The following is a 12,482-nucleotide window of genomic DNA, read 5'->3' as shown; positions in this document are numbered from 1 at the left end:
AGAATATATACCATAACTATATTGGTATAACTGGTTAAACTTTCCTGTGTAGACAGGGGCTTACGCTCTTGCCAACTTAGCCTCATATTACACACTAAAACTTCTAGCAAAGTGAAAATAGGCCACCATTCGCCTTTAGCCCCTCAATGTGCACTGGGAAGTTACACCAATGTAGACTGAGTTCGACTTCCTTAAAAGTGGAATTATCAAAAATGCTTACAGGAGGCAGGCACCCAATTCTCAATGAATGCCATTGAAGGTCGAGCACCTGACTCTCTTAGGTCCTTTTGAAAATCCCACCTTTAACTCTCACTCACTCACCTAAGTAGTCATGATCCCCATTGCTAGCTGCCAATGGCTGATGTCACATGAGTTTGAACCAAGGATCTTCAGTACTAAAAGTCAAAGCCTTGGCTACGGGAACAACTTCTTTAGCCATCAGATGTAGTAAACACTTGTCCTCTTATATGGGCTCATCACTAGCATGGGGCAAAGCCTGACCATTTTCCTAGCATGGGTTACACCTACATTACACACATTCCCCTCACAGCAGTCCTCAACTCAGCAGGTGCCCTTTTATAGGTCCTCACCTTTGGAGATGCCTCATGACTAATTTGCCAGCAAAAAAAATTGTTGTCACTGGAGAACTAATGTCTCCAAAGAAATTGTGAAATGAGGTACTTTAGTCATACTCTATAAAATTTGCAAAAGATTTGCAAAATCAAAATTAATTTCACTGGACTAATGAGAGACACAAGGTTGGTGAGTTAATCTCTTTTATTGGACCAACTTCTGTTGGTAAAAGAGGCAAACTTTCAAGTTCTACAGAGCTCTTTTTCAATGGCAAGTGGCATGAACGATCATGAACATTGACATTGAATTCTTTGGAATACTAGATTGGAGACTAATGAGTAGGGTGACCAGATAGCAAGTGTGAAAAATCGAGATGGGGTGGGGGCAATAGGTGCCTACCTAAGACAAAGCTCCGAATATCAGGACTGTCCAGGCCAATCAGAGGGGGGCCAGAAAGGTCATTTGGCCTGGGCCTCAAGCTCAAAAGGGGCCTCAAATTTAGACACATGTTAATTTTTTGGCATTTGATAAGTTTTGCAACTTGTTTTTATGCACATCCCTATCGGACCAAAATGTGACCCACTCTCTCAGCTTAGAGCTGAAAATCAGCAAATAAAATGTGATTTGGTAAAAGACAATTTTTTTTGTTAACTGATACAGATTGTCATATAAAGAGTTAAAATATTCATAAATATTAATAAAAATATTTCAGTTCTGATGGTACAAGAGTAGACCATGATGAACGTGTCCTCTCAGATCAGCTGATAATATAAACAAACCATGGCTAGTGGTTGGAACTGGATCAAGTGCGTGTTGAAAAGTAGAGAATTGTTACATTTTAGTGTCTTTATAGTTTTACATCTAATTGACTAAGGAATTATGTGTGTGTGAGATTTCCTCATTATTATTTTCATATGGTAACTAAAAGAGGTGACTGGTTGGTTAGTAGAGCCCTAGCTTGGTAGCTTGGCCATCATCATAGGCTTTCGTAGTCTATAGGCCCAGGCTCAAGAAGATGATGTGCCAATAGTAACAGATGTAGCAGAAGATCCTGTGTATGATCAAGAAACTCAACAGCAACAGGAAGATGTGGATCTTATGCAGCAAGAGCAATTCATGAGTACAACGGGTTTGACTGTGACTGACATTGGAATTATTGACAAGAGCAATGCTGCCCAAATGCAATCTTTTCTTCAAATTAGTGGTTTTGAAATTCCAAGTAACATTCCACGAGATGCTGATAATCCTGCTTTCCCTCCTTGTCTGCTGACAAAAACACTTCCAAATGGTGAGACCCACAAAAGAGACTGGTTATGCCAGAGTATGGAAAAAACAAACAAACAATCTCTGTACTGTGCACCCTGCTTCATTTTGAACAAAAGTGCTGCAAATGCATCAGTTCTCTCTGATCAAATCAAGATGGAGCATCAACGGAGGCTGGAGGATGTTAAAAGACTAAGTACCATCACATAAGAGTTCAACGTCACACAAAAAACTATGTTGCATGGAAATCAGCCAGTACCGCAGCATCAGCTGAAAGTTTAGTTGGTAATTTACTCTTAAATTAACTCTCTACAGAAACTAATAACTGGAAAAAACTTCTTGAGCACATCCTGAATATCATCCTTGTTCTTTCTGAGCGGGGATTGGATTTCTTTGGTTCCAGTCAACATATTGGTGATTGTGCAAATGGAAACTTTCTAGGTATAGTTGAGCTCCTCAGCAAATATGACCCACTTTTATCAGAGCACGTTAAACGTGTTCGAGAATCGCAAAAGAGTCAAAAGGCATGCAAGTCCATTATCTCTCCACATGCATACAAAAAGAGTTTATTGAGCTATGTGGGTCATTCGTACAAACAACAATTCTTGATGAGAATCAAAATGCCAAGTATTTTTTCAATCATTGCTTATGCCACTCCAGATTGTTCTCACAAGGAACAGACTACTATGATTATTCAATATGCTAAGATTGTAGACAGCTCAAAATTTTCAATTGAAGAAAGGTTTATTTTGTTTGATAATTTCACGAGAAAAACAGGAAAAGAAATTGCTGCTCAAGTACTAGCAATTTTGAAAGGTTTTAAGTTAGATTTTCAAGTCTGCATTGGTCAAACCTATGGCAATGGATCTAATCTGGCTGGGAAGTACAAAGGTGTATAAGCAGTTCTGCTTGAGCATAATTCAAACTGTATTTTCTCCAGCTGTGGAAACCACACACTAAACCTTGTAGGCACTGACTGTGCTGAATCATGCAAGGAAGCAATTACTTACTTTGGAACCGTTCAGCAAATGTACAATCTCTTCAGCAGCAGTCCACAAAGCTGGGACATTCTGAAGCAATATCTTCCTATTTCACTGCAAGGGATGCCCAAAACTAGATGGTCTACACGGATTGATGGTGTTCAACCAACTGCACAGCATTTGAATTCAGTGAGAAAGGCTTTAAATGAGCATGAATCTCTCAATCTCACAGGCTGAAACTGAGCTTCAGTCTATTCAGAAGCATATGTCCAAATTTGAATGCATTCTGACGTCATCTTTGTGGATGAAGCTACTTACAATGATCAACCAGACTAATCTGGTAATTGAAGCAAGCAATGCTACTCTTGATGTTGAGAAGGATAACATTGAAAGTCTTATCAATGACATTCAACAGATTTGTGAACAATAGGATGCGATCCTGACTGAGTCCAAATTAGTAGCACAGAATACTGGCATTTCAACCGAGTTCTCCACCAATCGCAATTTACCTACTGAATCCAATGCTGAGCAGCATTATAGGGTCACTGTCTTCCCTGCCATCACTGACTCTGTTCAATCAGCTCTTACCCATCAGAGTCACAGTGACTAATTTGTACCCTTTGGGTGTTTCTTTGGCAGTTCAACAGACCGAGTAATGAAGATCTACTTTCTGCAGCTGAACAATTTCAGCAACAGTACAACAAAGAAATCTCAAAAGAATCAGTGATGAGGTCATCTTTCTCAAACAAATATATTCCACAAACTTTAAATTGGATTGCAAGCTAAAGGAATTGCTTCAAGAAGTAAATATTTTGGTAATATGTAAATATAATATAATAGTGTAAATACAGTAGCAATCCATGATATAACATCATGTTATATGTCATGACAATATTACAGTGAAAATATTGTGGTTTAATTCATTTTTTTAAAATTATTAATGGCAGCTGCTATTTAGTACTGATTTCAACATTGTATCTTATTTTCTTGACTAGAATGTCTCCTGTTGGTGTGGTAGTGAAACAATTTGACACTGACAAAGAAAATAGGAGAAGCATTCAGTGTGCTAATTAGAGGAGTGGCTGTTTTCAATATCCATGTGTTAGCCTGAAATCATTTGACATGACACGTTACGTACTACTACAACTATTGGCAGTTCCTGAAATAAAGTAAAAAATACAAATAAAATAAAAAATGAAAAAAAGGATAAAACAAAATACATTTTGATTTTTTTTTAAACAATTTTTTTTGTTTGGCATTTTTCTTCTGTAATGGAAATCTCATCAAAACTGCATGAAACATTTTGATTGTGTCAAAATGGCATTTTCTGAAGGAAAACCATTGTGATGAAAATTTTCCAACCATTCCTAATTGCTATCCCCATTTTAAAGATAAGGAACAGTGGTATTAAGTGATGTGTACAAGGTCACACAGGGAACATGTAGCAGAAATGGGAATTGAACAGATCTGCTGAGCACTGGGCCAGAGTCTTAACTGCAAGTTTGTCCTGACTCTCCTATAGAAGGTGGCCCATGGAGTGCGTGAGGTGGCTAGAAATAGTGAGATAGAGGAGGGGGGGAAGGAGTGTTGTTAAAGAAATGTAGATTCTGTATGTTAGTCAAATAATTACAGTAATGTTGAAGTCTTTTCACCTGAAATACCCTTGGAAGGCAGGTTTCAACTGTTCTGCAGAGTAAAGTAACCACAATGTCTTTGTTTCCCTCAAAATAAACCAACATTTTCATTGAAATAACTTTATATTTTAGCAGCACAATGCTCATGAAAGAAAAATGCACATTTCAATATTTTAAAACACTATTTTGAAAACCCTTATATTATCCCTGCCTTCTCTATTAGCCACAAAAATCCTGTTCATCTGCAACCAATCCTCTGTGATCTCTATTGTGGCCTTGGGTCCTTCTTTTAATTCTTGGCAAGAGATTGAGAACATCTGGGTGTCCTATAGAAAACTACAGGAGATGTGGCAGTCAGCTCAATCTTATTTTAAGTTTTTCTGTTTCATCCATATAGTCATTTGTCATTTCACTGTGTCTGTGTAAAAAAAAAAAAAAAGAAAAGAAAAGAAAAGAAACAGCCCTTTTCAGTCTCTGAATGTTTAGTGAACAGAGCGGGCTGGAATACTATAGATAACATGGAAAGATCAGCAATATGCATAGAAGTCAAAGTGGACAAACAGAAATACAGTAACCTGCAGAAGCAATGCTTCTAGTATTACACCAGAACCTATAATAGACCCCAATCAGGAGCATGACCTGGTGGTGTTGAGGACTGTAGAAACACATAGCAAGTGACAGACCCTTCCCTGCATGTTTATCTAAGGCCCCGTTCCTATAACTGGCCTCAGGCAAGCGGGTGGGCCATGGGGGAACCCTGAGGATGATGGAAAGTGTGGCTGTTGCGTGGATTGCCATTCACAAGTATTTGAAGAGTAAAGACGCCAAGGAAGGATTTGTGATTGTTTAGCTTGGTTGGTGGGGAGTGTGACTAGGTATACGGGGATGAAGTCAAGAAAAGTCATGTGGTAGGAATAGCTGCTATATTACCAATCCATGAGGCCCAGAGCCTAAATCAGATGCCAAAACACCACAGCAATGGGCAGGGGCCAGCTCCTCAGATAGCATAAAACATTTTAACTCCATTGAAGTCAATGATGCTATGCCAATTTACACCAGGGGCGAGGGTCACAAAAAGCAGCTCAGGGGTGGTGAGACTGAGCGTCGTCACTCCTCACTTTTAGTTGCCTAGAAAACCTCTGGGCTCCACAAAGGCAGAGCGTGGTGCCCAGGCTCCCTGTACAATGAATGGGGAGAGATGGTGCCTCAGAATACGATTCACAGAAACCAGCATGCTAGATGGCTCCTCTGTCTGGGCTGCAGGGATGTGCCTCCTCTGCTTGAGATTCTCAGCCCCCAAACCCTCCCTTGGGGTTAAGGGGCCTGTGGAGAGAAGACAGGACAAGGAGGAGGCCCTGCCTCATAATTTATAGCCCTATGGCTAGAATACTCACCTGGGATGTGAGAGACTCTAGTTTCAGTCCACCCTCTACTTGAGAGGGAAAAAAGGGATTTGAACTGGTTTTAAGCCCTAACCACTAGGCTCAAAGTTATTAGGGGGTCCTTTTGTCCCCACTCCTGGCTCTAGTGTGGAAGTTCAGCTATAGGGGCCTGATCCTGTAGGAGAGGCCTGACTACACTTACTGGATTGGGTCCTACCAGCGAGTCAGGTGCAGGGATTTCTATCTTCCTCTGGTTTGTGCATCACTCTGGGGCTTAGGTGTCCAGACACCAGGTGCTGGGCTGCAGCACACATGCCCACAGGTAGAAACATAGGCACCTGGGGACTTTTACTGCAAACATCTAGGCACTGTGCAATTTTAGGTGCCTATGGGGTTCAGAGCAGCTGAGTGGGACTTCTGTGCATCCCAGTGGGGCCTGATTCAGGGATTTAGGGGTCTAAAGTGGCAGTTAGGTACCTAAATCCTTTAGTAAATCTAGCCCCAGCTGGGGATCTGACCCCTCTAGGGTGTGGAATGTTCTCAGCAGGGACATGGTGCAATTCACAGCTATTGGGGTATTTAAAATGGGACCAGAACATTGCACTAGAAAACACAAGAAACAAACCTGCGTTCTACTGGCTGTGAGCACTGGCAGGGGATGGACTGGGGGACCTAATGGGACATTATCGCCAGGGCTGCAAAATTTTTATTTGATGAAAAATGCAATTGCGGTGGACCTGAAACTATTTGCAAATTTGGCACAAATAATTTTGGCCCTTTGCAAATGGCCAAGGAGGAGGATGTGGAAGTGCTGCCACTCTACTTCTCCTCCTCCTCCCCAACCCATTACAATAATTTTTAGCCTAGCAATTAGGGTACTAACTTGGGTTGTGGGAGATGCAGGTTCTAATCTCTCCTGGGGAGCAGCCCCCAGATTCTTTCAGTTCTCCAAAAATTCTGAAAAAATGTCAATGCTGTTTAATGTGAACCAATTTTTTAATTACTATTTTTCAGAACTACCATTGTACTGAAAAATCAATTATTCACCCAACTCTAATTCCCTCTTCCATTGTCTGGCTAGACCCTCCACAGGTGTAGGTGGGCCTAGCACTTTTGAATAGAGCCTTGAATTCAATGGAGCTTGGACAATTTATGCCAGCTGAGGCCCTCAGAATTCCAAGATGTATTAGAGTAAGTTAGTCCAGTTATTTTATGAGGCTGGGGGTGAGACATGGAGGGGGAGTGGGGAGATGAGGAAAGCCAAAGAGAGGAACAAGAATGTGATGCAAGCAAAGAGAATGTGTTTTATCTCTCTCCACCCAGTCAGAAATGATTGCCCCGACTCGGATCAGCCCAAGCATTCCCCATAACTTGGGCAGCGGAGTTTGTTAGGTTCATTTTCTTAGCCTGCTTGTTCAAGCTTGTTATTAATCTCTTCGTCAGCTCAACTCGTTGAAAGAAAACATGCAGTCTTAAATAGTTTTGGGGATGAAAATAAATGCCTCATTAAGTTAAACATATTAACCTGAGAACAGTATTTATGTCAGATAGACTAATGAATGCCATTATGGGGAATACACAGTGGGGCATATAAGAACACAGCTGGCCATTATGCACCCTTCATAAACATTCTCTCGCATTCTCATACTATAAGAGATTTAGGAATGGGAAAGCGAGATTCATAGGAATGCCTTCTTCATATATTTGTAATTGCTCCTGATTAATCATGCATTTCTTATTGCACGTCTGCTGCTACACAGCCCCTCTCAGAAAGTCTAGATTGAAGGCCAGAGACACTTTATGTGCCATGATTAAATAGCACCCTCAAGGACATAGTGAGAATGTGCTGTTTGCCCAATTTCTCTGCTGGGGTGGAGTGGGAAGGTCATCGTCTCATTTGCAGACAACTGTTTATAGAGGCATTGTCTACCGAGCATATGAGTTTTCTTTAATAATATGTGGACTGAATTTTGCAAGCAGATTAAGGGTGGGGCCGAGGCAGAGCTTTACTTGGGCAACTCTGTAACTCAGGTTGGATAGCAGAGCCGCTCTGTGCCATCAGCATTTGGAACTCCCTCTGTTAAACCCTCATGAGTAGGAGCAGTGGTTTTGCCCAAGAGATTTTGGCATAAGACACAGCTGTTCTTGGTTCCCTTCCTGACTTTGCTATGGGATCCTGATGTGAGCTGGAGCAAGTCCCGGACTATCCCTTTGTCTCAGTTTCCCCTTGGTAAAATGGGGATAATGGTGCTTCCTTTGTCAACAATTCAGGACAGGGACTGCCTCCGGTTATATGTATGTACTACGCCTATGTAACCCACACACCTCCTGGGGGGAGTGGTGTGTCCTATCTAGTGGCACCGAGACCACTTAGAGAGAGAGAGTTAATGAGTTTGCTGTACAGCCTTAGCTAACAGCCAGTTGGCTTTTAGTTCATGCGGTAGAGGCTCATTCACTAAGCTCCAGAGTTCCCAGGTTCAATCCAGCCCACTGACAACTGGGGCCTGTTGACGTTACATCTAGTACAATGGGACCCTGATCTCAGCTGGCACACTCCAGGTACTACTGGAATAGAAATAACTATTTTTAAATGTTGTTTATCTTTGTTTATTTCAGTACAGATGGGGCAATCTGTCCCTATTTGTCTAAGTACCCAACCAGTCCCAGTTATTGTCATCTCTGAGCATCGCACAAATATGAATGAACCCCATCCCCACTTCACCAAGGAAAGTATTAATACCCCTCTTTTATAGATGGAGAACTGAGGTGCAGGGTTCAGGGCCAGCATTTCCAAACCCGGTACCTAATGATAATTGAAGTCAGTTGGGAGTGGCCGGTGCCCAGCATCTCTGCTAATCAGTCCACTTTCATTTAGGGGGACAAATATGGAATTAGGAAACTAACTTTTGGCACCCTGGTTTGAAATTTTTGGCTTATGTGACTTGCTTAAGGTAACCCAGGAAGTTTGTGGCACAGCCAGGAATTGCAGCCAGGTCTCCTGAGTCCCTGCCCAGGGCATTAACTATAAGCTGCTAGATGATCTGTAAGGATTAAATAGTGCAATATGCTACGAACTATTGATACTGCGTGGTTATCTCCAAACAGTTGTGTGTTGAGTTGTATGTTATGTGACAGACCCAGGCCAGTGTGGTACAGGAGTCTGGTAGAGGGCAAATATACTGGTCACTAGGCGAGTAGTTTTCTGTTCCCTGAGTGACCAGAGCAGGGACTGCACTAGAGTAATTAGGAACCTACTAGAACCAATTAAGGCAGACAGGCTGATTAGAACACCTGCAGCCAATCAAGGTAGCCTAATCAGGGCACCTGGGTTTAAAAAGGAGCTCACCCCAGTCAGGGAGAGGGGAGCCAGAGAAGAGGAAGTGTGTGAGGAGCTGGGAGCAAGAGGCACAAGGAGCTGAGAGTGAGAGGCTGTGCTGCTGGAGGATTGAGGAGTACAAGCGTTATCAGACACCAGGAGGAAGGTCCTGTGGTGAGGATAAAGAAAGTGTTTAGAGAAGGCCATGGGGAAGTAGCCCGGGGAGTTGTAGTTGTCATGCAGCTGTTACAGGAGGCACTATAGACAGCTGCAATACACAGGGCCCTGAGCTGGAACCCGGAGTATAGGGCTGGCTTGGGTTCCCCCCAAACCTCCCAACTCCTGATCTGACACAGGAGCAGTTGACCCAGACTGTGGGGAAGATCACTGAGGTAAGCAAATCTGCCAAATAAGCGCAGGACCCACCAAGGTAGAGGAGGAACTTTGTCACAGTTATAAGATCCTAGAAGTTAAAAGACCTATTAGATCATGTGGTGCATTTTCCTTGCCCCAATGCATGATTGTTTCTTATCTTTTCCAATGCTTTGCCCAGTCTAGTTTTAAAAGTTCCTCTATTGTACCCTTGTATAATTCAGTTTCCTGCTCAACACACCCCCACACACAAATACAGCTTGTATTGGTGTTCTTTTGTACGTACTCAGAATCCATATTTGCACAGGTACCTCCAAACACAGGGGTATTTCAAGGAGTTTAAAGGGTTTTTTACCAACCCAACCCAGATTCTTTTTCAACATTTTATCCATCTTAGGGAGGAGTTCTCTCTTGACACAAAGCATCACTTCCACAAATCAAACGGAACATAAAAGTCAACGCTCAGATTTGCTCTTCCAGCAGAAATCTTCAAAGAGGAGTAATTGTTGAACTTCCTGTCTCAAGCACTTAATATTTAAGGTCTCTGGGGCAGTGACTGCCTTTTTATTCCATGTCTGAACAGCAGGTAGAAATTCTTTTGGTCGGGGGGGGGAGGGGGAAGAGGGAGAAAATTTGAAACATTCTGATCCTTCTACTTGAAAAAATAAAATTGATTTTTAAAAGGTTAAAAAAACCTCTTTAAAATGAAACTAAATGACCCCAAATGATTTTTTTTAACTGTTTTGGCTCACTGAAAATTTTTTAAAAAATTCCATTTTGGGTTGAGCCAAAACAATACCTTTTTTTGGTTTGGTGGCTGAACCAAAAAAAAAAAAAAAATTATTTGCACAGTTTTAGCTCTTCTCATTTTACACAGGGGAACTGAGGTATAGAGAGACGACATGACTTTCCAAAGGACATACAGAAAGCCTGTTGCAGAGGATAGACTAGAAGTAGGCTCTACTAACCACTGCACCAGCCCCGTTCCCTCTGGAACTACTCAAATACAATGTAATTATAATATCCAGACATTGCTGGGGTCGTAATTCACCCCACCCTCCCTCATCTCACCTCACCTGGTGCCTTTTCTCTTTAACAGACATAGATTGATCAGTTGTATTTGGATGCCGCTCAGAGGGAGGAAGAAACGGACAAAAATGGAATGAAGAGAATGCCAATGACAATCTCGTAATGCCATGCTATTGTCCTCAAAGGTACTGAATTAAGACACAAAGATACCTAACTTAACGCATTAGCAGGTTCTCCATAGGAAACCTAGAACTTCTGTTTCTGTGGTAATAGGATCTGTAAACAGAGCCACAGAAAAAAGACAGATCCTGCTCATCGTTCCGCTGGTGTCAAAGGCAAAATTCCCACAGCCCACAGCCATCAGAAAATCTGCCGCCCATGAAAAATCAACACAGTCTCTTCAAATTAGCAAGGAGCCTCAAGCCACTGTGGGCCTGCTTCAGATTGTTCAGCCTCGATCCGTTTTATGTCTCAGCAGAGCCTCACTTGCAAAGGAAGGAGTTATTAAGATGCTTGGCCTTTCCTAGTCCCGCACAGAGGCAAATGAGGGGGGCGGGTGTGAGATAGCTCAGTGGTTTGAGCGTTGGCCTGCTAAACCCAGGGTTGTGAGTTAAATCTTTGAGGGGCCCATATAGGGATCTGGGGCAAAAATCTGTCTGGGGAATTGGTCCTGCTTTGAGCAGTGGGGTGGACTACATGACCTCCTGAGGTCCCTTCCAACTCTGATATCCTATGAAATGGGGAGAGCCACTTATCAGAACAGGCTTCAAGTACCTCGCTGGTGTTTCACGAGGATCTCAGTAATTAGATAGTGACGGTGCTGCCCATGCAAAGATCAGTTTCAGGACTGTTCTTTGTCCCTGTCTTTCAGCAGCTTCCTGTTCTTTAGCTGTCACATCATTTCATTCAGAGGTAGCTGGTACATAAGAATGGCCACACTGGGACAGACCAGTGGCCCAGCTAGCCCAGTATCCTGCCTTCCAGCAGTGGCCAGCGTCAGATGCTTCAAGAGGAATGAACAGAATAGGGCAATTTTTGAGTGATCCATCTTGTCATCCAGTCTCAGCTTCTGGCAGTTGTACAAACCAATATAAGGCAAAATATTGGCCCTATTGAAGTTCAACTGCCAGTGACTTCACTGGGGCCAGGATTTCATCCCGTCTCTCCAGGAAACTACAACGTGGTCCTGAGTATAGACATGCCAGCCCTGATCCTGGGCCCCAGCTGAGCAGGAGCAGAGGAGTAAGAAACCTGGTTTTCTGCCACCTTTGTGCTCTCTCAATCGCTGGGGTGTCAGGAGCTTGTTCAGCTCCCAGCACAAGTTAAAGCAGCCTTAATGTTGTCCTAATTTCTGCCAGCTGGCAACATCTGGGGCCATTAGGCCAGTGGGGTCTTGTTAGAGTTTAGCACTGCTCCTCCTATGCCACCTCCCCCAGGCATGTCCTGACATTCCCTCTTCAGCTGGGCACATCTGGAACGCAGAGCTCCAGCCATAGTACTTCCCCAGCCATGCTGCGACATGCCCCCTATGCAAAGGCTCTACACCACAATAGATTTGTCCCTGGTGCAGAAAACATCAGCTGACCAATTATACTGGTTTAACATCCCCTTTGCTCTGCCAGATCAGTCAAAATGGGCTGGATAGAGACCCAGGACTTAGCAAATCAATTATAGAGATACACTCCATTGACTTCCATCCTTGTGTTCACTGAGGATGTCACCAAATACAGCTGTTGATGTGGAGACTTCTGTTTTCTTATAGAAGATTATTGACATCACACAAAACCTAACTCAAAATTGTCCCTGGATCAGATCCTGCACCCACCTCTCTCTTGCCATGCCCCCTGGGATAAGCTATTATGACTCTCTGTAACAGGGTTCACTCACCACATTGGTGCCTCCTGCTGGCTGTCTTGGGAATTAGCTTAGTACG

This window comes from Gopherus evgoodei, chromosome 20 (assembly GCF_007399415.2).
Source record: "Gopherus evgoodei ecotype Sinaloan lineage chromosome 20, rGopEvg1_v1.p, whole genome shotgun sequence".
Taxonomy (NCBI): domain Eukaryota; kingdom Metazoa; phylum Chordata; order Testudines; family Testudinidae; genus Gopherus; species Gopherus evgoodei.
This window is presented reverse-complemented; position numbering follows the sequence as displayed.